Below are 27,077 nucleotides of genomic sequence, written 5' to 3'. Positions count from 1 at the left end.
GTAAAGTAAACCTAACTACAACAATAGTAAGAGTATTCAACTAACATCTCAGTCTTTGTCCAAAAACAAGTCAATATAGGAATCGTATATATTGTTAATCTTGATTTATCATTAATTATTTTTGGAGCACACACATACACATATGCCTGCATATAAATCTCTACCTTCCTACTCCGAAGAAAAGAAATAATATTATTATAAAATTAGGTCCTATCCTCGTCCACCAAGTAATTTTTACATAGCAATCATTTCCTGAAGCCACCAGAAGAGAGATACATGGCCAACCACAGAAATTCTGACTCAGTAGCTCATCAGAGGAACAGGCAGATTTGAAATCCAGTTCCTTAACCAACTTGCACGCAAAAATGCTCATTAACTGCCAACATATCTTAAACAAATCAGACAATTTATAAGCCAATAATCACTCTCATGAATAACACTTTGGTGAAACAGGAAATCAAACCAATGATTAGAAAGGAGTAGCAAGGAGCCCTGGAGAGAGAGGAGAGAGAAAGGAAGAAGAGAAGAAAACTGTCTGTTCTGAGAGAAAATATTTGAGCATTAAATATCTTGAATAGTAAATAAAAATGAAAGTGAATTAAACTCTCAACTCAAAACAAAGAGAAAGGAGAAAGAAAACATAAAAAAATAATTTGGAAAAAGATACTGAAGCAGAATTAAGAGAATAAAATAAATATAAAATAAGTCCAGAGGAAAACTCATCAGTCACTCTGATTCTTTGGGAAGCTCAATAAAATAGGCATCATTCAGACACATCTGATAAAGAAAAACTATTTGAGGAAGACAAACATCAACAACATTAGGTAAGAAAATGGGACCAGGAGCGAAGTCAGAGTAAATGTTGTGCATCTGCACATGGAGATGCTTTTTGGGATCTCAGTGATAAGGCTGCTTTTTAAATGAAACTGGAATTACTCAAACTGGCTCAAATAGAAAATAGAAAGTTATACAAATGTTCTTTCTGGGTTCCAGATAGTTTTTAAGAAAGAAAACTACAAATATATGGTGGGTTGGACGTATTTACAGATGAATTGTTTCTAAAACTTAAGAATAGATATTTACTCTACCAGGAAACTCTTCCAGAATGTAGAATAAGAAGGTATATCTCTATTAATTATGAAGTTAACATGAGCCTGTTACCAGCATCAAAAAGAAGATGTAAGCAAGGAATCATCTTAAACAAACTTTAGAAATTAGATAAACTTTTAATAGCCTCACATTTAATGTCCTCACTTTTATGCCAGGAAAAAAACACAATATGCTCATGAAGTATATAAAGCATTTGATAAAATTCGGGATCCACTTCTCTAAAATACATTCTTTTTGGAGGGCACTTCCTTAACATGCTTTTGTAAAAATAACTAACACCAAAACAAAAGCCCTCTCGAGTCCTTGCTTAAAACAAAGACACTAAATCACAACTACAGACGGGTGAGGGGCAGGCACACAGGATCACCCCCACCCAGGGGCTCCTCTGTACAGGCTGGGATTCTCCCCCCAACAGATCTGAATGTAGAGCACTATACAGCGGCAGATGAAGCAGAAGGAAGGGCAGAGACGGTGGAGTATGTTGGTGGAGAGTGCTGTCTCATAAGATTCCAAGCCTAAAAATTGGACACTAAAAGGAAGAAAACTGGAAAATATAAAAACACTGTTCTTCTCTTTGAAGTAAGCAACAAAGTCAGTGGGATGAGACAGAGATAATAATGGACAGTTCTGGGAAGGTGGGGATGCCGGGGAAAGACAGGACAGGTGATGCAGAGCGCCTTGGTGTATCCATCCACAGATCCCATAGGCATCATTCATCATAATAATCAAGCAGAATATAAATAAAGAGGCACTTACCACTGCAAAGTGACATCCTTGCTAGGCTTCTTGATCCCTCTGTGTAAGAAACAAGTATAAAGGGGGAAAAACCCACCAATAACCACATCTCCATCCTTGTATGCACTGTGTTACATTCTCAAAAAGCTGTCAGGATAAGCAAAATGATACACAAAGAGAGGAAACTGCAGCAACAGGAAGAAGAAAATCAAAAGGAACATCTTAGAAGCCTCTGCAAAGCCCTGTGTCTGCATGAGGTGTGAGGCAGCAGAAGCAGACGTGGAACATGCAGCCTAAGGAGATATCTACACATGTCACACACACACGCACACACATATGTGTATATGTGGTTTTTGTGGACTGAAAAAGCAATTCTAATGCCCTCTGACTCCTTTCAGCAGCCTCTTCCTCTCCCCTGGTGAGATCCAGACCCCACCCTGCCGCTGGGCTCTGCATCTGAGGTCCTGTGTCCAGTTGAAAAACACCAGTTGGAAAACATGTTTGAGGAACATACTCTCCAGCATTAGGCACTATGATTTCATCCACGTCCGTGGATAGTAAGGCTCCAGGGACCATCTCCTCTTGGGCAGATGAGGTCCCAAAATTTTGTCAACAAGCTATCCACATGAATGCCATTTGTGATGTTGCAAAATAACTGCATCAGAGGATGTGATATAAAGTGTAAGGTGAAAGGTTCAGAAAGTATCCATGTCAGTCAGGGCTCTGCCAAGAACGTTCCAGCATCTCTCCTTCCAAAGTCAAAGATAGACAGGGGCAGCTTCATACATCCAGGGTCCAAGACAGCCACAGGACATTCCATGTGGGACCCATGCAGGGCTGCACACCAATCATGAGTGCAGAAACACCACAAGCACATGAGTCCCTGCCTGGGGAAGCAATAGTCAGGCTGAATTCAGAAAATTCCAAATCCATAGCTCAAGATCAATGCAAAAATAAAGCTACATTTTTGAGTCTTAAAAATCTTCCTCCTTTCCTCTTCCTCAGTTCTTTTAACCTTGTTAATCCCAGGAATCAATATGGTGTGATCATCCACTTCTACACCTTCGGCATTAGTTTCCTCCACTATTTATGCTGTTATGAGAATATGGGACTATGTGGGAAATTCCTTTATTTTTTCATCCCAAATTTGAGGATACAAGCTGGAACACACCTATGTTCCCATCACCCCAAACATCGATGACAAGGGCCACATCTATACATCTATCTGGCCTTGAAGCACAGGGCACCTTTATGGCAGGAAAATGATTATTCTGTATGATACTGTAATGGTGGACACAAGATACATTTCCCAAAACCCACAGAATGTACAAGACAAAGAGTGAACCCTAACGTAAACTATAGTTCTTAGTTAACAATAATGTATTGATGGTGCTCAGGGCAAGCTACCACAGGAGGCACCACTCTGGTATGCAGATTGTTTTGAGCTGAAGACAATAAGGGCTCAGAGAACTCAGGAAGAATATTTGAGTTTCCCCTCCCAAACTGCCTAATGTATTTAAAACGAAAGATCTGTTTCAGGAAGGAGTTATTAACATGATGGTTGTAAAGATAATGTAGGATAGAGGTTACAATAGGAAAGGCACCAAGCCTCTTTTATCAAAAACTCTGTCTCTCCCTGACCACATTATCTATACATGACCCTGAAAAGAATTGTCTTCCTGTCCTCTGAAGTCCCAGACCACTACCCACTCCCAACACGTTCCTCACTTTTAGCTGCAATATTTAAGAGGGCAGCTTAGACAGAGGGACGAGTTGCTCATTTCTGAATTTCTCCCATGTATACATGTTATTAAACTTGGTATTATTTTCTCCTGCTAACCTGTCTTGTTAATTATTTGGCCAGCCATAAGAACCTTAAGGAAAAGGGCAGAGGGTGATTCTTCCTCTGCCCCCCGACAGTATCAATCATGGTTCCTGATTTATAGCTGATATACCACACTAATGCAAGATGTTAATAATAATGGAAACCGTGCGTGTGAGCAGGGAGGAGGAGTATATGGGGACTCTGTACTTTCATCTCAATTTTTCCGTAAATCTCAAACAGCTCCAAAAACATAACATCTATTAATTATTTTGTTTACCAATCTGGTAGCCACTGGCCATATGTCATTATTGAACATTTAAAATATGATTAGTCCAAATTGAGATATGTTATGAGTGTAAAATATGCATGGATTTTAAAAAATTTTGTATGACAAAGTGAATATAGAACATCTCAAAGATAATGTTTATACTGATTATATATTGAGATCATAATACTTCTTGACATACTGGGTTAAGTAAAATATATTATTAAGATAAAAATATTAAAGTTACATGACTACTGAGTTGGGAATTGCAAAATGCATCCAATACACACAGACATGAGACTCTGGCTGAGACAAGGGCTTCTAGATTTTGCAACCACCACATAAACTTATGACTTACCACACTGAAACCCACCTCCTCTGACTTGAGACAACGCTACTGTTAAGGGTTGAGTTGGTCCCCCCAAAATGCAGAAACATGTACAGAAACATGTATAGTGAACAGAAATGCTACTGATATTTATGTTAATTTTGTATCCTTTACTGATTTCATTGATTAGATCTTAGTTTTTTGGAAAAAAACGTCATGATGTCATCTGCAAATTGAGACAATTTTAATTTTACTTTTCATATTTTGATGTCTTTTATTTTCTTTTTCTTCCCTGATTGCTTTGGTTAGCACTTCCAGTACTATGTTGAATAGGAGTGGTGAGTGTGGGCCCCTGACAGTCTGTAAGAACCTGTTTTAGCTCCAACTCCATCTACCAGTCCATCTCAGGACAGAGTTTGTCTTAGTCAACCAAACAAAAATTCACAAAGGCTAATCTTACCTCTCACATTACCATACCAGGATTGGGCACTCAGACCCATTCAAACTACAGCTTAGTGGTCCCCAGGCTTCAAAGATCCCCTCCGCTCAGTCTTTACATCAAACACACAACTCCAGTTTCCTGCCAACTGCTGGCACACACACATTCTACATTAAGATAGTACAACTTGCCACACAATTCATCCTGGTGGGTGCCATGTTCCACATCCCACTTACAAGCCTGTGTTCGCCTTCTGGTGCTGATCTTGGTCCACTTCCGGTGCACGTCTTGGTTCACTTCTGGTGCAGTCACAAGTGCTCCATTTACGGCCTGACTCTGAACCAGCAGGAAGTCCAGCATCTAGTCTGCTGAAAAGATGCCAGGACAGCGACTAACATTTTGAGATCCATGGTCTCCCTACCTATCCCCCTTGTCTGAAGTCTAGCACACTCTTACCCTTAACCTCATGATGACAAGTCAAGGGACTTTGTGGAAACCCTCCAGGTTGGGCAACAGCTGGACCTGGGACTTTTGGGTCGCTGGAATAACCCAAAGCTGATCCCTTGTTGAGTGGAGGAAGTGAGAATCTGGGCTCAGGGTTTCAATGTCTTTGAACAAGTCTAGCATAATGCTATGTATGCCGATCGAATATATAGTGGGTTTTTTTCTTCTTTGTATGTGTAGAAGTATTAGTTCTAGATGTATCATGTTGTCATGTCCTTCCTTGGCACAGCCACGTTAAGTTTCCATCTAGATATTTACATACAAAGACATATTGCAGCTAGTAACCTCTCTTTCCATTCTTGCAGACAAAATTCCCCTATGAACTATCTATTTACAAACCATAGTTAAGTGTTTCCATACATCCATTTCCTCAGACAAAAATAATGTTGGGTCCTGCTCACGTGGCGTAGTGGTCAAGTCCCCGTGTTCTGATTTCGTGGCCCGGGGTTCACTGGTTCTGATCTTGGGCACAGGCCTATGCACCACCCGACAATTAATGCACCACTCCTCAAGCCATTCTTGAGGAGTGGTGTATCCTACAGAGAAAAATTAGAGGAGACTTGGCTCAGATGTTAGCTCAGGGACATTCTTCTTCCCTAAGTGATAATGTGGATTACAATGTTGATGGAGAAGTAGATAACTGAAAATTCACTCTTGTCTTTGTCAAGTGCATCTGGGTAAAGGGTACCTTGGAATCATAGGACATTAAAACTCAAAAACACTTTTCAATCTCTTCATAATGAAGATGAAGAAAATCTAAAGAGGTTAAATTATTTGACCAAGATTAATTCCTGGAACTAGAGTGAGATCCTCTAATTCTCAGTAGGTACATTGTCATAACATCTCTAGAACTAAATAACCAAGAGAGGGAAGTCTGTTGACTTCCAGGTAGAAAAGGTTCCCCCTCACGTTTTTGTTTTCTCTCTCTTAGATGATTGCTTTGTCCTGAAAAAGAATTTTATCTGGTGGTTATGCTATACTTCAGAAGAGGAAAATGCTCCTGGCAAATATTATTGTGATTCAGTGTGGCACCAGAGAGCCCAGTCATTTAAAAATGAGAACAGAAAGAAGAAGGTAAATAATATTAGAGAAGAATAGAAAAATCTATTATTTTTGTGGGAAATAACTTATAAAATTTAGAATTTTAAATAAGTTGACTAACGTGAAAAGATACTAGATAACCATATAAAAATATCTTTATATTAGCAAGAAATATTTTAAACTTATAAGTAATTATTCTAATCTTAGGAGAAATAAAATATTTAAAGTAATTGGATTTATGCAACATGATGCCATATGTAGTTATATAATTTATAAGTTATGTAAGATAAATGAAGAAGATTATAAAGATATACCAAAGGACATAAAAGTTCTGAAGAAATGGAGAGATATATTACAATTATGAATGAAAATAATATCCATTTTTCAAGCATCATTCAGATTCACTGTATTTAAAATCAACTTTTAAAATGATACAGTAATTTTTTTTTTTTTTGTGAGGAGATCAGCCCTGAGCTAACATCCGCCAATCCTCCTCTTTTTTTGCTGAGGAAGATGGCCCTGGGCTAACATCGGTGCCTATCTTCCTCCACTTTATATGGGACGCCGCCACAGCATGGCTTAGCAAGCAGTACTTCGGTGCGCACCCGGGATCCGAACCAGCGAACCCCGGGCCGCCGCAGCGGAGCACGCGCACTTAACCACTTGCGCCACCGGGCCAGCCCCGAGTACTTGTTTTATAGACAATAAGCTATCCCTTTGCAAAATAAAACACTGGACCATCGACCAACATTATTCACAAGTAAATCACTCCAAATGGATTATAAGGGCTAAAATTAAAAGTAGAAATGATCAGTGCATAACAGTGGTGGATGACAATACAGGAGAATATCCATGATCATAAAATTAGTAAAGTTATTCTTAATATATATTCTTAAAGATGTGTTGTTGTCCTTTACTAGTGTCCAATTGAACAAAGCAATTTACAAGGCCAAGTCCACACGGAGTCAAAGTGCGAGGGTTCTACCAAAACACACAGATGGAGAGAGAGAACTGATGTGTGGGCATTTATGTAAGATACCACAGATAATTTTAGAGAAAAATTAATCTGAGGTAATATTCATATTTGTGTATTTGTGCATTTGAATGCCCGAGGATCATTGTACAAAGCCAAAAGATATATAAAGCAATAAATTAATTTGAGATGTCAGGTAAATATACTTGGTATTTTGTGTGTGTGTGTGTGTGTGTGAGGAAGATCAACCTTGAGCTAACATCCATGCTAATCCTCCTCTTTTTGCTGAGGAAGACCGGCTCTGAGCTAACATCTATTACCAATCCTCCTCCTTTTTTTCCCCAAAGCTCCAGCAGATAGTTGCATGTCATAGTTGCACAGGCTTCTGGTTGCTGTATGTGGAACGCGGTCTCAGCATGGCCAAACAAGCAGTGCGTCGGTGCACACCCGGCATCCGAAACCGGGCCTCCAGTAGCGGAGTGCACGCACTTAACCGCTAAGCCAAGGGGCTGGCCCTTTACTTGGTACTTAAAGTCTGCTTGCAAAAATTTGGTAGTTTATTTTTCAGGTGTATGCAAATGCTGGTGAAAAAAATATATATATTGATTATTTTCACCTGAACCAGTTGTATTCCTTAACCCTCTTGATGGGTTTCTCTCTAGCCTTAAGAAGTTAATGGAGCACTTGAGGGCAAAGATGCAGCCTAATAGCTCCACAATGGAGAACAAGATGGACAGACTCTCCACGGCCACCATTATCTTGCCCTTGGTATAGTGGCAGACGGGGAGGAAAGTGACCCAGATGCTGCAGAACACCAGCATGCTGAACGTCAGGAACTTGGCTTCATTAAAGGTGTCAGGAAGGTTCCAGGCCAAGAAAGCCACAGTGAAGCTGCCCAGGGCCAAGGAGCACAGGTATCCCAGGACAGAGTAGAAGGCAGTGACTGACTCCTTGTTGCACACGATGATGATGTGGCCGTGTTCAGAGTGTGCATCTGTGTCAATGAAGAAGAAGAGGTTCCCAGCCAGATCCAACAGAGACTCAGCTGGATAAAGGAGCAGATGGGAATGACGAAGGTATGTGTCCCTGACACCAACCACTGCCACATCCTTCTCCCTGGTGCAGTGACCTTGAAGGTCACCACCAAAGTAATAGTTTTTGTCAAGACAGTGGAAAGAGCCACAGTAAAAACAACTCTAAATGTGATTTGTTGAGTAATGTAGGTGGTTGTGTTGGGTAGCCGGTGAAGAGTAAGGAGCAGAGGAAGCAGAGGGTGAGGGAGATGAGCAGGATGTAGCTGAGATTCCAATTCTTGGCCTTGATTACAGGAGTGTCTCAGTGCTTCACAAAGACCCCAGGGACCACTGCTGTGACAACAGAGAAACAAGGAGCTGTGCAAGCCAGAGTCTTCCTTAAAGAATCTTCAAATGCCAGAAATGTCACAACTTTTAGCAGGCTGCGATTTCTCTCATTGTTTGCATACTGGTTTCCTGGACGCCTTATACGTTGATCTCTATTTGAAAAGGAAAAGAAAGTCTTGGTGTTTCAGTCAGCCAGTCTTCCATATTCCCAAGACAAAAAACAAAATCTCATTGGCATTATAGGGCCCACAGCCTCCACCTTATTTGGTTGTGAGACACAAAGTTGCAGAGACTTACGTTAATAATATTCACATTAAACAGTCCCGTCCTATGTCAGAATGCTCTTAGCTTCAAGTAAATGATAATCCACCTCCAAAAGTTCCAAGTTTGGGTCTTGTGTTAGTTGGATGTGTCCATAAACTTGTGGGTTTAAGGGCGAATATTTTAGGTGGTGGGGATTTTGCAACACACCAGTGAGGTACTGGGAAAGTGAGGCAGGGAAAGGACGGCGGAGCATCAGGGACATCAAGTGCTTTACCACTGTGCTCACCTAGAGCTCAATCGCTCTGGGGAGCACTGTGAGACAAGAAGAACACATGGGAAAAAGTCATCTCAGCTGAGGATGAGGCAGCTGCAACACATACACAAGCATGTCCATCAGCCATCATTCAAGGGCTGCGCCCTGGGCTATGAATTTGTATTTGGCAGACTTTTACTGTAAAGTGAAAGAGGACAAATATTTTAGGCTTTGTGGGCCATAGGGTCTCTGCCACAACTACTCAACTCTGACCTCGGAGCATGAAGCAGCCATTCTTATTGTTGAAAGTGGGCATTCTTTTCTCGTCCTTATTTCTACAAATAATATTAGAACAATGCAATTACCGTAATTACAGCTTTTCTTTTTGACTCACTTTTCTATATAAATCTTGTTTTCCGATTTTTCTAACTCAATTTTTGTTTCATAAAAAATGTAGTAAAATTCTTAACTTTCAAAGTAAATTCATTTGATAAAGTGGTTTGAATTGCGTTAAAACTAAAAATTATTTAGACAACGATACAGACTTTTGTAATATTCAGACATTCCATTTGGGAAATTTAATGGCGTTAAATTTATTCATTTTCTTTTGCATTTCTCAAACACATTTTTAGCCAAAATTAAAACTATACTTCGCATAACATACAGTAACTACCTACTCAGTACACTTCCTCCATTATGCCTAGCTATTAGAACCCCAATTTTGAGTGAACTAAGCCAATTGTGACAGATCTAAGCTAATTTTTGCCAGATTGTGCTCCACCTCACTTGTGAGTTATGCGCCATGGACAGAAATCAATGACAATCTGACTGTATGGTCTCTTTCTTGCACTAAATAAAACATGCATCAAATAGGATGCTATAGCTGACTCTTCCTCTTTCTTTCCCATGTGGATGCTGTGCAGTGGCAGACACTTATAAAAATAAAATCCCACACACTAAGCATATTGAAGCAGAAGTTATATACAGCCTGAGTCTCTATTATCAAAAGGTTGATAGAAAAAAAAACTTTACATTTGTCTATTTCTGAAATTCTTGTAACATAAATAATAAATGTCATGATTTATGGCCACTATGAGTTACTCTATCACTTTCAGCTGAACACATTCTAACTAATGTACTTTGTGCATTACATTTTCGCGTTTTTGAGAGTGAGAAATGAGACTTTCATACTGCATTATCAAACACTTTACTATTGATATGTAGGAAAATCCTTATTATTGATACATTATTTTCATCTTTTGTTTAGTTAATTATTTATTGATTGATTTATTGATTGATTTATTGATTGATTGATTTATCTTTTGATTGAGGAAGATTAACCCTGAGCTATCATCTCTGCCAGTCTTCCCCTATTTTGCATGTGAGTTGTCGCCACAGCATGGCTGCCGAGTGGTGTAGGTCTATGCCTAGGATTTGAACCCATGAACCCAGGCCACCAAAGTGGAGCACGCTGAATTTTAACCACTACACCACAGTGCTGGCCTGTTATATTATTTTAGATGCCCCTAATTCATTAGATATTTTTGCATTCTAATTTAAAATATTTTTTTGCATTATGTAAGTAAACACAGAAGCAGATTCCACTGGTTGCGTATTCATGACCCATCTGTCCCCTTCCTACCAGCAGCTCAGTTGTGCTTTGACATTCAACTTCTTCCATGAGGCCATGTGATTGAGGGGAGGTTGACAGCTCTAAATCAATTATAGTTGGCCCCACTGGGAGGATGTCTTTTTGAGTGACTCTTCCAAAGTCAGGGGGAATAGATGCCCACACTTTTTCAACTTTCTGTTCACTTGCTATAGTATAATACTTTAAATAGCTCAGCCTCTGAAACCATAAGGAGCCCAGCCTGTAGACAAAGCTGAGAACCAAAGATGACAGAGCAAATTATGAGAATATCATGTGTGCTTGATTATAGTTTTGAGCTGGTGAATTCTCTAATCCTGGAGTCATTCTATCACTGGCCTTCTTTTGTTAAATTGTTTCACTATTTTTTTGTAAAAAGTGATATTCATGACAACATTGACCAAGTAAATAACAAATGAAATAAAACATATTTCCTTCTCCATCTTTATAATGCAACACTGTGCTTTACTTTTTCTGGCACAAACAATCATTGTAGTAAAGTAGTCTGGTCTTTTTTATGGGATATAATAAATATTTTTTTAAAAGGCACATTTAGTTTGTTTTCTTTTTAATTTATAGCCAGATGCGTTCTAACAACAAACATAATTTTTAAACATGCTCTCCCCTTCAGCCCATTTTTTATTCTGTAATATGTTATTTCATGCATTATTTTACTGGACAGAACATTCGGCAATGTCAAGAGATTACTTTGGTAATAAGTATGTATGAATTGTTTGTTGTTTTGTTTGGTAAGACTGGAATATTGTACTTAAATATGATGGGTTTTTTTTCTTTATTTACCTATTCCATCATCATTCATGATAAGTCATTATCATCTCATTCCAACCATATTAGTCAATTCCAAATGTCTAAATATGCAACATAAAATATTTTAAAAACACTTAATTGAGGTATGACTGACATACAAAAAGCTGTACATATTTAATGTATACAACTTAATGTGTTTGGAGATAATATACACCCGTGAAACCATCACTACAATCAAGACCTTAAACTTACTCATCATCTCCAAATGTTTCCTCCTGTCCTCTTTATTTTTTTAATTTAACCGTCTTTTTTAAAATACTTTTTTTCTTTTGAGGTGGGAAGACAACATAAATGTACCCTGCTAGTAAATTTTTAAGTCTACAATACAATATTGTTAAATATAGGCCCATGTTGGGCAGTAGGTCTCCAGAACTTATTCATCTTGCATAGACTTTGTTGTTCAAACTTCTATTGCTAAGAATTCCCTCTTCATCTTGAAATGACAAATCCCTACATATTTTTAAAAACTCAACAAAACATTGGCTTTCCCTGAAGAATTATCTGATTCATCCAAGTAAGACTATCTACACTTGTTGACTCTGCTAAGCTCTAACTACCTTTACTATGGCACGTTTCAAATTGCCCTGTTATTCTTTTTTCACATGTAACTTACTATGATTTTTTGGAAAGCAGGGCCTTTATCTTATCAAGTTTGCATGCTCAGTTCATTGTTCATATCTTCTACTAGAGTAATAATAATATAATATATCCATTCATTTAGTGAATCTTTAGTTCCGGTTTTTGCACACTTACTATGTGTAAGGCATAGTGCTCGTCACCTGGGTGTAAAGATATGAATAGGGGGCATGTCCTAAGACACCCACACTTACTTCCATCATAATTCCATGTGTGTTATTCTGTGATCAAGATGAGTATATGGTGCTACGGAATCTCTAAGTGTTTGCCTAACACAACATGTGGTTTAAGAGCTATATTCCCTTGAGAAGAGCTGCTTCATCAGAACCTAACAATGTGAGTATAAAGAAGCCAGATCAAGGTAACTCCCAACATGGGAATGATGTATTGATTACCTAAATGAATGTATTGAATGAGTGAATGAAATAGTTGAAAATAAAGAAGAAATGTGATGCTATTGGTTAATCCCAGACCCTTTACATTTTATTTGGAGACAAAGAAGGTCTGAGAGAAAGTGATTGTAATTATGTAATTTTGCCAGTTCATACCTGTCTGCTTACATATTTCTCTCTCTGGGCACAATACACAGTCAAAGCAGCAGGTAGCTCTCTTCCTGAGGGATTTTCCTGAATCCTGACTGACAGAACATCCTCCACCCATACGGGGGAGTTTGAAAGAAGAGAATTATTGATAATACTGAACCATACTATATAATTTGATAATATTTTATGATTTTATAATATTGAATAATTGATAATATTGTTTAAATTATCTCACAAACTATCCTAAAGATCACCTCTAAGATGTGACATGATTGATGCACCCAGGGAAAGCAAAATAAAATCAAGGTCAATCTGCAGAAAAGAGTTCCCAACGTGAAGACACATAATGATTTAAAACATTTTCCATCTCAATGACTAGGACACATGTTTGTTTTAAGCAAATGGAGCATTTGAACGTGAATCATATTTGTTATTGCCAAATGTGATTCTGAATATGCTATTCCTGGATTACTTTTTTGAACTATAAGCAGATTTTACATTAATAATAAATAATATTTAAATTCATACAATACATTTACATGAGAATTGTTTGATTAGTACAAATTGCAATTATTGAATTTATTTAGTAATATATTTTAATGTCAGGTAGATTCTACACTAAAGACACATGGACAGGCTTGAATGATATAATATAGCACCTTGAAGGATGGCTTACAAGATTGAGTTTTAAAGGGAAATCCGATGAAGAGGAAGAATGTAGTTCCTGGAAGAGCAAAAGAAATCTTTTTTTTTGACAGTGAATTTTTCTACAAGAATTTATAAAGGTGGGATGAAGAGATGGAAATATGAGGAATATTAATAAAATATTGAAATATTCAAAAAGAGACCTCAATGTCAATTCTTTTGATTCTAGTTAGAGAGAATAAAATCTGTTTTCTGGAAGAAAACCAAATGGCAAAAGACAATTTGAATTGTATCTACAAGTCGTCAAAAGTCTAGATCGTCAGCATCTGTTATGTCTTCGAGGCACAATGCACGCAGAGCAATAAATTTGCAAGCAATGAGATTGACACTTTTTCAGCTTAAATGGGAGTTTAAATCATCAATTTTTTATCAGCTCATCCTATTAAATTGGTAGCCTCACTGTCCTGCCTGTAGTATATAAAACATTTCAAAATTCAGGAAAATCTCCTTAATTAAAAGTGTATTTTCAATATCTCTAGGACAGTAAGAAAATTAATATCAATTAATTGGGATTTTGTTATGAGTTAAATAATTTCACCGTTGTTTTCATATGTGGTCTCCATCTTGTGATGTAGATGTAGAATTAATCCAAGATTGAGTTTTCTGCAACCTTATTGAATCCCACAGCTTGAAAACTTGACCACGTGGATCCTGGGGAACAAACTCTCTGCCTTTCACCTGAAGTCCAAGACCTTTAGGAAAATCATATAGTTCAGAATTTCATGCTGTGACACAGAGTTTCTTTTCTCATCCAGTGACACATGAGCTCCAGTGCTGTTTTGTTTTTTTTTTCATTTGTATTTATTTATTTATATTTTATTGAAGTTTTAATAGTTTTTAACATTGTGAAATTTTGGGTTGTACATTTTTGTTTGTCCATCACCATATATATGCCTCCCTTCACCCCTTGTGCCCACCACCATTGCCCCTGGTAACAAAAATACAATTTTCTCTGTCCATGTGTTGGTTTATAGTCCACATCTGAGTGAGATCATACAGTGTTTGTCTGTCTATTTCTGGCTTACTTCACTTAACATAATACTCTCCAGGCTCATCCATGTTATTGCAAATGGGACAATTTAGTCTTTTTTTATGGCTGAGCAGTATTCCATTGCATATATATACCACATTTTTGATCCAGTCGTCAGTCGAGGAACACTTAGGTTTCTCCCACATCTTTGCTATGGTGAATAATGCTGCAATGAACATAGGGGTGCATAAGCCTCTTTGGATTATTGATTTCAGGTTCGTTGGATAGATTCCCAGTAGTGGGATGGCTGGATCATAGGGCATCTCTATTTTTAATTCTTTAAGGAATCTCCACACCGTTTTCCATAGAGGTTGCACCAGTTTGCATTCCCACCAGCTGTGTATGAGTGTTCCGCTTCTCCACATCCTCTCCAACATTTGTTGTTTTTTGTCTTGGTGATTATAGCCATTCTAACAGGCATGAGGTGATATCTTAGTGTTGTTTTGATTTGCATATCCCCGATGATTAGTGATGTTGAACATCTTTTCATGTGTCTATTGGCCATCTGTATATCTTCTTTAGAGAAGTGTCTGATCATTTCCTCTGCCCATTTTTTGATCAGGTTGTTTGTTTTTTTGTTGTTCAGTTGTGTGAGTTCTTTATATTTTATGTAGATCAACCCCTTGCCAGATATATGTTTTGCAAATATTCTCTCCCAGCTGGTGGGTTGTCTGTTCATCTTGATTCTGGTTTTCTTTGTCTTGTAGAAGCTTTTTAATCTGATAAAGTCCCACTTGTTTATTTTTTCTTTAGTTTCCCTAATATGGGTAGGCATGTCATCCAAAAATCTTCCTTTATGATCAATGTCAAATAGTGTGTTGCCTATATTTTCATCTATGAGTTTTATAGTTTCAGGTCTCACCTTCAGGTCTTTGATCCATTTTGAGTTAATTTTTGTGAATGGCGATAGCAGGTGGTCCACTTTCTTTCTTTTGTGTGTGGCTGTCCAGTTTTCACAACACCATTTATTGAAGAGACTTTCCTTTCTCCATTGTATGTTCTTAGCTCCTTTGTCGAAAATTAGCTGTCCGTATATGTGTGGTTTTTTTCCTGGGCTTTCAATTCTGTTCCATTGATCTATGTGTCTGTTTTTGTACCTGTACCATGCTGTTTTGATTACTATTGCTTTGTAGTATGTTTTGAAGTCAGGGATTGTGATGCCTCCTGCTTTGTTCTTTTTCTTTAGGATTTCTTTAGCTATTCGGGGTCTTTTGCTGCCCCATATGAATTTTAGTATTCTTTTTTCTATTTCCGTGAAGAATGTCATTGGGATTCTGATTAGGATTGCATTGAATCTGTAGATTGCTTTATGTAATATAGACATTTTAACTAGTTTTATTCTTCCAATCCACATGCATGGGACATCTTTCCATTTCTTTATGTCATCATCGATTTCTTTCAATAATGTGTTGTAGTTCTCATTGTATAGGTCTTTCACCTCCTTGATAAGATTTATAACTAGGTATTTTATTCTTTGTGATGCAATTGTAAATAGTATTATCTTTTTGAGTTCTCTTTCTGTTAGTTCGTTATTAGCATACAGAAAGGCAACTGATTTTTGTAGGTTGATTTTGTACCCTGCAACTTTGCTGTAGTTGTTGATTATTTCTAATAGTTTTCCAACGGATTCTTTAGGGTTTTCTACATATAAAATCATGTCATCTGCAAATAGTGAGAGTTTCACTTCTTTCTTACATATTTGGATTCCTTTTATTCCTTTTTCTTTCCTAATGGCTCTGGCCAAACCCTCCAGTAGTATGTTGAACAGGAGTGGTGAGAGTGGGCAGCCATGCCTCATTCCTGTTCTCAGAGGAATGGCTTTCAGTCTTTCCCCATTGAGTATGATGTTGGCTGTGGGTTTGTCATAAATAGCTTTTATTATCTTGAGGTACTTTCTTTCTATTCCCATTTTGTTGAGAGTTTTTATCATAAATGGATGTTGTATCTTGTCAAATGTCTTCTATGCATCTATTGAGATGACCATGTGGTTTTTATTCTTTGTTTTGTTGATGTGATGTATCTCGTTGATTGATTTGCGGATGATGGACCATCCCTGTGTCCCTGGTATAAATCCCACTTGATCATAGTGTATGATCTTTTTAATGTATTCCTGTATTCAATGTGCCAATATTTTGTTGAGGATTTTTGCATCTATGGTCATCAGCAATATTGGCCTGTAATTTTCTTTCTTTGTATAGTCTTTGTCTGGCTTTGATATCAGGGTGATGTTGGCCTCGTAGAATGATTTAAGAAGTGTTCCATCTTCCTCTATTTTTTTGGAATATTTTGGGAAGGATGGGCATTAAATCTTCTTTGACTGTTTGGTACAATTCACCAGAGAAGCCATCTGGTCCTGGACTTTTATTTTTTGGAAGGTTTTTGATTACTATTTCAATCTCTTTACTTGTGATTGGTCTATTCAGATTCTCCATTTCTTCTTCGTTTATTTTGGGAGCTTGTATGAGTCTAAGAATTTATCCATCTCTTCTAGATGGTCCAATTTGTTGGCATATAATTTCTCATCGTATTCTCTTATAATCCTCTGTATTTCCATGGTATCCATTTTAATTTCTCCTCTTTCGTTTCTAATTTTATTTACTTGAGTCTTTTCCCTTTTTTTCTTAGTAAACCTGGCTAAGAGGTTGTTGATTTTGTTTATCTTCTCAAAGAACCAACTCTTTGATTCATTAATCCTTTCTACTGTTTTTTTGGTCTCAATTTCATTTATTTCTGCTCTGATCTTTATTATTTCTCTCCTTCTGCTGACTTTGGGCTTTGTTTGTTCTTCTTTTTCTAGTTCTGTTAGGTGTAATTTAAGGTTGCTTATTTGAGCTTTCTCTTGTTTGTTAAGGTTGGCATGGAACGCTATGAGTTTCCCTCTCAGGACCGCTTTTGCTGCATCCTATATGGTTTGGTATGGCATATTTTCATTTTCGTTTGTTTCCAGATAGTTTTTGATTTCTCCTTTAATTTCATCCATGATCCATTGGTCGTTCAGTAGCATGTTCTTTAATCTCCACATTTTTGTCACTTTCCCAGTTTTTATTTTCATGGTTCATTTCCAGTTTCATAGCATTATGGTCTGAAAAGATGCTTGTTATGATTTTAAACTTCTTAAATTTATTGAGGCTTGCTTTGTTTCCCAAAATATGATCTATCCTTGAGAATGTTCCATGCACACTTGAGAAGAGTGTGCAGTCAGCTGTTTTTGGATGGAGTTCTCTGTATATGTTTAGGTCCATCTCATCCAGTTTTTCATTTAATTCTACTATTTCTTTCTTGACTTTTTGTCTAGATGATCTATCCATTGATGTAAGTGGGGTATTAAGATCCCCTATTATTATTGTGTTGTTGTTAATGTCTCCTTTTAAGTTTGTTAGTAGTTGCTTTATATACCTTGGTGCTCCTAGGTTGGGTGCATATACTTTTATAAGTGATATGTCTTCTTGGTGGAGTGTCCCTTTTTTCATTATATATTGCCCTTCTTTGTCTCTCTTAACGTGTTTTAGCTTGAAGTCTACTTTGTCTGATATGAGTATGGCAGCACCTGCTTTCTTTTGTTTGCCATTAGCTTGAAGTATCTTCTTCCATCCTTTCACTCTGAGGATGTGCTTGTCTTTATAGCTGAGATGTGTATTGTGTCTTGCTTTTTAATCCATCCTGCCACTGTATCTTTTGATTGGAGAGTTCAATCCATTTACATTTAGGGTAATTATTGATATATAAGGGCTTAATGTTGCTGTTTTGTCACTTATTTTCCGGTTCTTTTGCATTTCCTTTTGTTTCTTCTCCCATTTGTTTCGGACTGCCATTTCAGTTTGGTTGTTCTGTCTTATGACTCTTCTAGTTTTCTCTTTGCTTATCATATGTGATTTTGTTTTGATGATTTGTTTAGTGGTTACTTTGAGGTTTGTGTAAAAAATCTTGTGTATGAGATAGTCCATTATCTGATGGCCTCCTATTTCCTTATACTAAGTCAATTCAATCACTTTCCTCTTCCCCTTCTAAGTCATTCTTGTTATACCTTATTCTATCTTGTGTTGTGGGTGGGTGTTTACAGAGATGAGGTTAAATTTATTTTTGGTGAATTCCTTCCTTTGATCTTTGATTTTGGTTTTTAAGTGGTTGTTAACCTATTCCGGTAAAGACGTGCTATTTTTCTGAGTTTGTCTATGTATATTTCTCCTTACTCCAGGCTTTGTATTCCCTTTCTCTTCTTTTTTTTCAGGCCTGAGGGCCTTCTTGAGTATTTCTTGTAGTGGGGGTCTCGTGGCCATGAACTCCCTTAGCTTTTGTTTATCTGGGAGAGTTACTATTTCTCCATCATATTTGAAGAATATTTTTGCTGGATAGAGTATTCTTGGCTGAAAGTTTTTGTCTTTCAGTATTTTGAATATATCATTCCATTCTCTGTTAGCCTGTAAAGTTTCTGTTGAGAAATCCGCTGAGAGCCTGATGGGAGTTCCTTTGTACGTTATTTTTTGTTTTTATCTAGCTGCCCTTAATACTATTTCTTTGTCATTGACTTTGACCAGGCTTACCACTAGGTGTCGAGAAGTGAGCCTTTGCCTGTTGATGTATTTAGGTGATATGTTAGCTTTGCTTGCTTGTATTTCCTGCTCCTTCCCCAGATTTGGGAAATTTTCAGCTATTATTTCCTTGAATAGTCTCTCTGTTCCTCTTTCCCTCTCTTCTCCCTCAGGAATACCTATAATTCTTATGATACATTTACTAATAGAGTCAGATATTTCTCGGAGACTTTCTTCATTTCCTTTTAGTCTTAGTTCTTTCTCCTCTTGCATCTGGAGCATATCTGTATTCCTATCCTCTATAATGCTAATTATTTCCTCCATATTGTCAGCTTTGTTCTTTAAAGATTCCAGATTCTCCTTTATCTCCTCCATTGTGTTCGTCATCACCGTCAGCACTGACTGGTTTTTCTTTATGATTTCAATCTCTTTTGTGAAGAAACTCCTAATCTCATTGAATTGTTTGTCTGTGTTGTCTTGTATTTCGTTGAGTGTTTTTATGATAGCTATTTTGATATCTCTGTCGTTTAAGATATGAATTTCTGTGTCTTCATGGTTGGTTTCTGGGTGCTTGTCATTTTCCTTATGGTGTGGTGATTTTACTTATCTTTGAATTGTGGTTCTTGTATTGGCTTTGTTTTTCCTCATCCTGGAAATATCTGGTTTCAATTTCCACCGTGCCACTGTGTGGGGGTAAAGGGCTGTGTAATCTGAGCCCCCTGCATTCTGCTGTGGCTGTTCCCTGTGATCCACAGGTCGCTTGGTGTGGTCTGGTCTGCTGGGCTGCAGGGTCCGGTTTGCAGTGAGGGAGAGCTCTCTCTTTTGGCCACTGGGTCCCTGGCATAGGGGGCTTCTCATTCACCCCTCGTTATCCACTCTCTGGGGGTGCTCAGATGTTGATGGTACCCCATAGCAGTTCTGAGTCCTCTGTGTGGGAGTTTCCCACTGGCTGAGAAAGCCCGAAGAGTTATGGTTTCCCAGCAGAGGGCCGCCCCTCCCCCCTCTCTGGGAGCCCCGAGGACCGGGATTGTTGATCTGATGGGGAGGGACAGGAGATTTCCTTACCTCTCCCCACTTCATCCTGGGGCCCAGCACGGTCCACTCTCAGAAGTGCGGCAGTGTGGATCTTTCTGATCTTGCTTTTCACTGTCTAGGATTCTGTTGTTGGTCTGTGACTGTTCCTTTAGTTGTATCTTATCGGGGAGGAGTGTAGGGGAAAGCTCACTCTGCCATGATGCTGACGTCACTCTCCAGTGCTGTTTTTAAATTGGGTGTTTTTTAGGCATGGGTGAAGCTGAAAGGGAGACTAATTTGGGAAATGAAATGAGCATGGAAATTGGAGGCAGAAAACCCAGAGACGAACTGGTGGGGATACGCAGTTGCCCGACAATTAGATTTTTTCCCCTCTATATTGGTCATCCTAGGAATAAGTTCAATTTAGGGAGTGTTTACTATTCTGCATGCTTAAGGAAGAATGCATCCTTGTCTGCCCTCAGAGAGCACATGGTGATTTGTTTAAACCATTCCTGCAGATTCCATGTCCAGGGAGTGCTGTAGGGTTAAACTTGAGCTGCACCCGGAACAAGGAAGTTTGCTTTAGGAGTTTCCTTTAACTCAAGAAGAGATAAGAAAGAAAGACATCTTGCTTCTTACTACCTTTGAACAAAATATTTTATTAAATGAGAGAGAAGAGATGAAAGCTCCTAGTAAAGAATATTCATGCATTAATTGATATAATTTATATGTAAATGTATAACTAATATTTACATAATACATAACTATATATATGGTTATATATACACATAAACAAATATATATTCACAATAAATGCGTGTATTTAGATCTGACATGACATTCACTTCCTTGTACCTGAAAGCAAGAGTTTCAAGACACATTATTCATAGATTTTGGATTTATGAAAGTCTAAGTTCCTCTAAGTAGAATTGATAAGGACTTGGGGAAATTAAAACATATTTCAAAGTATTGGGGTTCTCATCTGTAAAAAGGGGATAAAACTCCTTGCTTCCAAAAGTCATTTTAAATTTCAATGAGGAAATATTTATTTAGCTATCATTAGCCCTTCTAGAAAAATGCAGGAAGTTCAAATAAATTGTCTTTCCCCAGAGACATTTAAGATATCATGGGATAGGGCCAGAACTAGAGTTTGCAAATCACTGAATTTTTAAATTCCCTAGGATGAATTGTCATTAAGACTTATTTTAAAAACTTACCTCTCACAATGAAAGTTTTTAATTGATTATTTCTAGTAAAAAGAGTTGACACTGTTGCTAATTAGACCCTACAATCATTAGAGATTTACTTGCAACCTGTAAGAAAGAACAACAATTCATTATGCTCTAATGACTGCTGATCTGTGACAATGTCACAATCACAATTCTATACCCAAATAAAATAACACTCTGATCCTAAAAAAACAACAATGATAATCATATTTAAGGGAGAAGTTTTACTTGCTAAGGGAGAAACATGAGCTGGCCTGCATCCATTATGGACACCACTTCTGCTTTCATAAAAAGCATTTCATGGAGAGCTCAGGCCACCACATCCACAGCATAATAGATGTAGTAGCTGGATCCAGACATGGTCGTGTCTAATTTGTCCTTTGGCAGAGACTCCAGGGAGGCATTGAGCGGACACTCCAAAATTTTCCACATTCAGTACCTGCAAATGAGCAGTTGAAAATTTCAAGCCATAAGTTGGTAAAGAAAAAGTCTTCTGGGTATTTAGAGGGGCTAACTGTCCATAGAGAGTGATTAAATCCAGATATCTCAAAGTTCTGGTGTGCAACGGAAAGCCATCCATGGTAAGTATCTAAAAAGTGGTGAAGTGGAAAAAAAGAAGCATTCCATTGTGGTGTAGTGATGCACACCTTCTAAGTGGTTAAGTAGTAGTTTCCTACAATGCTCACACTTATTAATATACTTGTGTCACCATACATGGTAAACATATTGGCTGATGAGCCTATGATTCTGGCCATGTAGGTTCAATCTTTTGAAGTGTATGTCCTCTTGGTCACAGGTATCTTAGTCACAGGCAGGCACCATTCATAGTCACCTCTCATCTAAGTTCCCAGAGGAATGTTCACTTTTTATATCAACTGACACTAAGATTCCCACCCAAGTCCAGCCAAAATGTATCAACAATGAAGCCCTTCTGAAGACTAAAGATGTGTCCTTGGAAGCCATGTGATAGAGAGGAAAACTAGTCCTTACCTTTCAGTACAGGATCATAATCTCCATAAGTTATCTGAATCAAAAGAGAGAAAATGTTCCATATTGAGTCTCTGGAAGCAAAATAAACAGAATTTCAGCAAAATTCATATGACCAGGTAGCTAAACTTATGTCATTCTTGGTGCTAACACTGTGAATATGAAGGAATATTTTCTGATGGTAGAAGTGATTGATGGGGAGCTTGGCTTTGAAGCCAGACTGCTTGGGTTCAAATTCTGACTCTAATATGACTAACTTAACCATCTTGAGAAGGTTATATAACCTCTATCCATCTTAGTTTCTAGATCTCTAAAGATTCCCATAATAATGGTACCTTTTCATTTTTTTTATTAGGATTAATTTTGTGACTAATTTGTAAAGCAGTTGACGAATGTAAAATGATTTTAAGTACATATTTACATACAAAATTTTACTAACTATAAGATAAATAACTAAGGTGTGGTCATTTGAGAATATCCAGCTTCCATTCCTTTGAGAGAATTTGGGCTACCACATTTCCAGAAGCTACTGTGGTCTGCTTTAGCCAATGATGCTAGCCTCTGGCTACTTCATCTCTTCTCAGCTTCACACACCAAAATAATGTGTCCACCATATCAAGAACTATCTGTGGTAGGTATTTTCCTGTTAGGGAGACATGAAAACCCACTTTCTTCTTTTCCACTTGACTGGCCAAAGAATTTCACCAAGGAAGAAAACTTCTGTCCCTCCAGATCCATCCCCCCACCATGCTCATACCTGTGGTATTTGTAGAGCTCCAACAGCGTCCCTATCTGAGCAGAGAATGCTGGTGTGGTTACTGCAATGACAGCCACAATCTTGATCTGTGCCTGGCAGGTGTAATTAGGGATCATCCAGCCCCCTCCTAATGATCACCTCATGGTGCTCTCCAACGTGCTGACTTCATTGTGGAAGGAAATGTAGACATGGAAACCCAGAGACAGGTTGGGGAGCAGCTGTGGACTCCTGTTGATTTCCTTGAAGGCAAAAACAAAGACCAGGACATAACGATAATTTTTATAATTCGACCTGTATAAAGACAATAGTATTAGAAATAAAGATCAAGTCATGCACTTCAGGAGTAACTCTTGGGGGAAAACAAGGAGGAAAAGCATGGCATTTTGACTCAAGCAACTTGTTCATTCCAGAGCAGTTACTGTCTATTCATGACTTTGCAATCCAAAGCACATGCACAGGTGTCCACAAAGCCTTGGAAGATCCAGCACTACTGCTCTGCACTGAAAAGACATAGACCAATGTCCTAAAATGAGTTACTTGGAAGGGTGCTTAAGGGGAAAAGACCAAGTTACATATTTGTTTACAAGTCAAGCACTAATTCATGCAGTGACAGAAACATGAGGTTGGTCATGGCCAAGCCCTGGTATAATAGGATGAAGCAAAAGTTCACGATCCATACAAAGAAACTAGGTAGGACAGGGATGTGCAGAAGAAAAGCTTGGAGGAAGGGCAAGTCGAAAATAGAATGGTGTCATCAAAACATTTGCAATATACCTTTCTAAAACTTCCTGTCTCACAGACTTAGGAAACACATACTACCAGAAGCAGGGAAAATGCATCATAATAAATAAGGAGATTGTCTTAGGGAGAAAACAAAGAGAAAGGCAATTTATGACTCTATGTTTTTCTAAAAGAGTAAAAACAATCCAGAGTCCAAAGAGCAGTGTAAATTTGCAGCTTTTCATCTATTTCTTTACAGATTAGAAAACCATCATAGGCAGTGAGCTTTAAAGCTTATCTTTGGGTTGATTCCGCTCTTGCACATCTAAGTTCAATCCAATGTTAATTTTCAAACAATTTAATTGAGAAGGTACAACACACAATTCCAGAAGATTGCTCAATAGAACATAGGCTTTTGTTGCTCTAATATTAAAATATTTTCACTGGTGAATATAGCTTTAAAAAACAAAATGTTGGGATACTGTAATTCTGAGTCACCCAGAGACACTCAGATTGGATTAAAAGAGGACTTGTATTCATTTCCTATTGCTACTCTGAGAATCTACCACAGATTTAGAGGCTTAAAACAACACAAATCTATTATCTTGTACTTTGGTAAGTTAGAAATCTGAAATAAGTCTCATTGGTGAAAATCAAGGTGTCAGCAGGACTGCATTACTCCTGGAGGCTCTAGGGAAGAGTCCTATTTCCTTGCACATTCTGGCTTCTAGAGTCTGCCCACTTTCCTAGGTAATAGCCTCGTATCACTTCAATCTCTGTTTTCATTGTCATAACTCCTTCTCTGACTCTGACTTTCTTGACTTACCCTTTTACATGTAAGGACCCTTGTGATTATATTGGACCCATCCAGATAATTCAGAATTATCTCCTCATCTCAAGAACCTTGACTTTATCACATTTGCAAAGTCTCCTTTCTATGTTAGGTAGCATATTCACAGATTTGAAGGATTAGGACTTGGTCACATTTGGGGGCAAATTCCACCTACCACAGGACCCAACTACATGCTTTCCAATACTTGAAGCAAAACATAGAAGAGATTAAAGTAGATAGAAATGATATTCCATTTAAATATGAACCAAAGCAAAGCATGGGTATCCTTGTTAATATCTGACAAAATCCGAGTTCAAAGCAAAAACATGTGAAATATCAAATGTGGTTACCATATGTCATATGTGACATATGTGATGACCATATGTGGTGAAAGGAAGAAAAGATCAAGTGCTAACAGTCAATATATATATATATATATATATCCCCCCAAAGTAAAATAAAGCTATTAGTTATAGACCCATGTACATAAGTACATATATGTACAACCAGATTTGGAGCTTTAACACATCCTCTGGTCAGATTAAAGACAATAAAAAATATGCAAAGTTATGGAAGAGTTAAGCTTAACAGATATTTACATAAAAATGTAAATAACACTAGTATATTATGAACACCAAAGAATATAAATACATTTGACAATGCACTGGGACATCAAGTAAGCCTTTGAACATTGAAATTATACACAGTGCATTCTCTAACCACAGTATCATTAGGCTAGCAATTAATAAAAGGACATCTATAAAATTCTAATATATATATAATATATTATATACATATAATATATATATGTTAAACACTTGATCTTTGATAAGTACTAGGGATCTAATGTACACCATGACTATAGTTAACAACACTGTATGATACATATGAAACATGTTAAGAGATAAAACCTGAGTTCTCATCACAAGGAAAAAAATATTCTTTTCATTTTTTGCTTTTTCTTTTTATTATATTTATATGAGATGATAGATGCTAACTAAACTTATTGTGGTCATCATTTTACCAAATATATAAGTCAAACCCTTATGCTGTACACCTTAAATTTATACAGTGATGAATGTCAATTACATCTCATTAAAACTGGAAAAAAACACATCTTTTTCAGAGAATACTCCAAATTATTTTAGACCATAAAGGATACTGAGTAAATGCATTTTTAAGAAAAATGAATATCATCTCAATAAAAAGTTTGTTTTTGAATAATCTATATATTTTGATGAAACTTGCTCTTAACACAAACTTCTAGCCAATATATGGTTTGCCCAGGGATTCTCTCCCTTCCCACATTATGGGTCAGGAGCAGGATGGCATGTGGGTCACTGCAGTGGGATCTTGGTGTTTTTTGCCTGCAACTTGTATCCTTTAGGCTTTCAGAAATTAATCATAAATGGAGATTATTTCAAGGTAGGAGAATATAAAAGATGCTTATTTCTATCTTCTGTTTGGAAGGAAAATATTCCAGAAGGGAAAAAAGAAAGGAAGCCACAACTAATTATTAAAGGAAAAAAAAGGAGCTGATGATTCACAGTTTATGGGAGATTCTCAACACAGCTTTTATATTCAACTTTCATAACTGTCAGAGGGATTCACACACACATGAACTTACAGGTAAAATGTGACATCTTTGCTTGGACGAATCACAAAGAAATTTCTGTTGCATTTCTGAATCCTGAGTCAATATATAGAAGGGGGAAAACCCACTGACCACCAAGTCCCCTTCCTTGTAGACACTGGGCCTTATGTAATCAAAGACGTCCAAATAACTCATCATGCACATGGAATGTGGAAATTTCCTAAGGAGGGGCAGAAGAAGCAGAAAGAACATCTCAGCTGACTCACCAGCTTGAGGCAAGGCCTCTAGTCAGTTGTGACTTGGGGAGCAGAGCTGGAAGGAGACCTGCAGTGTAGCCCTCTGCAGGGAAATTTTACTCCTGTGCAGGGTACACGTGTCTAAAAGTGCTCTGTCATTCAAGACCTTGGAAAGAAGATCTGTTATTGATCAGAACTAGGGCATTTTCAGAAGCGATACATACTGGCTCAGATCTTCCCTCAATGTCACTGTGGATCAGAATTGCTTCTTGCCTCTTCTCTCTGTCACTCCCCCAGTCCAGGTCTAACTGGTCACTGGTCTCAGAAAGCAGCTCTGGGGTCCCCCTGGTCCTGGGGCTCTGCACCTGACACTCTCTGCCCTGGTATGGACAAAGGTGAAAAATCTGTTTGGGTAACATCTTCCACTGCAGGTGCCAGAGATGTCATCAGGGCTGAGGGTTATCAAGGCTCTGGGAACTACCACATCCTGAGATGATTAGATTTTTTCTTTCCCAGGCAAACCTTTTGTTTCTTGCAATTGACTGAGAGGTGTTGTATCCAGCAAAACACAGTATCAGAAAGAGCTGGAATTGTAATCAGCAAAAACAGCCCACCATGATTCCTGTGATACCCAAGGAGGAGGTCATTGATCATGCCTTGGGTAACACTCAAGGGTACTTTACAGCCTATAT

The sequence above is a fragment of the Diceros bicornis genome (assembly GCF_020826845.1).
Source record: "Diceros bicornis minor isolate mBicDic1 chromosome 13 unlocalized genomic scaffold, mDicBic1.mat.cur SUPER_13_unloc_1, whole genome shotgun sequence".
Taxonomy (NCBI): Eukaryota; Metazoa; Chordata; class Mammalia; order Perissodactyla; family Rhinocerotidae; genus Diceros; species Diceros bicornis.
Note: the sequence above shows the minus strand (reverse complement) of the source record.